Source organism: Eptesicus fuscus, chromosome 15 (assembly GCF_027574615.1).
Source record: "Eptesicus fuscus isolate TK198812 chromosome 15, DD_ASM_mEF_20220401, whole genome shotgun sequence".
NCBI lineage: Eukaryota > Metazoa > Chordata > Mammalia > Chiroptera > Vespertilionidae > Eptesicus > Eptesicus fuscus.
In genome coordinates, this window is record NC_072487.1 from 15,200,194 (window position 1) to 15,202,726 (window position 2,533).

The 2,533-nt window shown below is 43.5% G+C and overlaps 1 pseudogene; it reads left to right on the plus strand.

The window, feature by feature from the left end:
* The first annotated feature begins 1,874 nt into the window (after window positions 1-1,874).
* On the plus strand, window positions 1,875-2,138 carry LOC103297400 (non-histone chromosomal protein HMG-17-like; annotated as a pseudogene).
* Window positions 2,139-2,533: the final 395 nt, after the last annotated feature.

Here is a 2,533-nt window from a genome sequence, read left to right on the forward strand (position 1 = left end):
GGGGGAAATGTACCTTGAGCAGAATACAGTGGGAAAAGAATCTTTGCCCCTTTCTGTTCCAAATTCATTTTTATCCCTTCCTGTCTCAAGAAAAACTTAATGGAATCACCACCACCGTGCTCTGTGGGGAAAAAGTAAAACCTTCTGCTCCCTTAGCTCTGCTGGGAGCTGGAGGTTGCTAGGCCCCTGTGTGGTAGTGCATAGAATTCTAGCTTTTTCCTCCTTTCTCTGTATATTGGGCTCAGAGATCACACTGTGTCTCTATGTGAATATGGACAGTTAGCATTTACCAACATGTATCTGTCTACTTTCTCTTGTTTAAAAAAAAAAAAAGAAAAAAAAGGGGGGGTTATAGAAGGTGAGCAAAGGGTGGGTTTGAGCTGTCTGGGTGGGTTAAGTGGGCGTTTTGACAACATGGCTTCTCCTTTGGCATGTTTAATTGTGATGTTTAACGGACATCCTTGCAGTCTAAGATGACACTTTTAAAATAAATTCTCTCCTAATGATGACTTGAGCCCTGCCACTCAATAGGAGAGTCAGCAGAACCTGTAGGATCTTATTCGGAATTGACATTTCTCTATTGTAATTTTGTTCCTGTTTATTTTTAAATTTTCTTTTTGTTTCACTGGAAAGAAAAGATGATGCTCAGTTTTAAACGTTAAAAGTGTACAAGTTGCTTTGTTACAATAAAACTAAATGTGTACACACACACACACAAAAAGGGAGACTACTGTATATTGCTGCCTCTTATGTTTATTTGTGGCCATCTCTGTATTATCCTTATTTTAAACTATTTTTAAAATTAAGAGTGTAAAAAATGTGGAGAGTGGCTACAGTGTTTGGACAGGTTCAAGCTTCGGACTAATGAGAGGGCACAGTCTTCTCATGGCAAAGTCATGTGCAAGTCCCAGCTTAGAGGGCAAAGCTTGAACCTATGGCCCCACGTGCCTGAGTGATGTGGGCTTGATAGAGTTCAGGTGCGTGTAATTGAGTAGATTGGAAACCCACGAGAACGTTGTAACCACGCCCTTACTTTGCCTCGAGGAGTCTGGCTATAAAATAAAGAGACAGCTTACAGGCTGTGGCACTGTCTCTCTCCATCAGAGAGGGCAGCGTCCCACCCAGACCCAGCTTTCTTCTCTTGTCTGTCTTTTCTAACTCCTTCACCGGCCCCACTCAGGTTCACCCTTGGTCGTGCCAGCGCAGCACAACAAAACACCAAATTAAAAAATAAATCAGCATTCAATACATCGGAGCACTAGGAGAATGGCACTTAGGGCCTCTGAAAATGCGCCTTCTGTAAAAGTGGTAAGAATGAACACTGTCAAAAATGATCAAAATCAACTTTTCAGAACTCTGAAATTAACTAAGGCCTTGCAACAATCCAGTAAGGAAGAAAAGCAGCTGAAATTTGGTAAGAACAACAAAATTTTTGGCATTTTAATTTGCCCTAATCCCACTTGAGCCTAGCAATCACCAAAGAAGGCAGGATGAGTTTGGAATTCCCCCAAAGCCCTCGCCCCAGAGAATATCATGATTTGACCTGTGGAGCAGCTCCCTGAAAAGCACCGTCCTCAAGTTCTGTCTTTATTTGACCTGAGGCAGAGAGCACTCTGTGCAAATTGACCCATCCCAGGGCATTTGTTGAAGATAATTAGCAATATTTAATGTCTGTTAATGTGGCAATTGTTTAATGCACCAGCTGCCAGAGGAGGTATTATCAGCTAGGCCTAAGGATGACCAAAAAATATGTAAAAGGAAAAATTGGGGAATGAGATCAGTGTGAAGAGAGGAGAAGGACCCTGGAGCTGACCAAAGCCGAGGCGCTGCTGCATCCCTGCATCCAGCCCTGACATCCCGCCACCATGGCCATCATGCCCAGGAGAAGTGCTGAAGGGGATGCTAAAGGAGATAAAGCCAAGGTGAACCAAAAGAAGAGCTGCCAGGTTATCAGCTAAACCTGCTCCTCCAAAGCCAGAGCCCAAGCCTAAAAAGGCCCTGCAAAGAAGGGAGAGAAGATACCCAAAGGGAAAAAGGGGAAGGCTGATACTGGCAAGGATGGGAATAACCCTGCAGAAAATGGAGATGCCAAAACAGAGCATGCGCAGAGAGCTGCAGGTACTGCGGGTGCTAAGTGAAGTGTGTGCACCTGTGGGGTCCCTCAGCCTGGCCTGCACCCTCTCACAATCCGGGACTCCTTGGGGGATGTCGGATAGCCGGTTTCAGCCCAATACCCACAGGCTCAATCCAGACAGGAGGGAGCCCGATCCTGTGCATTGAGCGTCTGTCCCATGGTGGTCAGTGCGCATCATAGCAACCTGTCAACCAATCGTTCAGTTGTTCAGTCGCTTAGGCTTTTATATATATAGATAATTTTTTAAAACCATATCCAAATAATTTTTTTAATTATTAGCAAAATGTCCTTACCTCAACTGTATACAAAAATTAATTCAATAAGATCATAGACCTAAATTTAACAACTAAAATTATAAAACTGTTACATAGGAGTAAATCTTTGTGACCTTGGATCAGG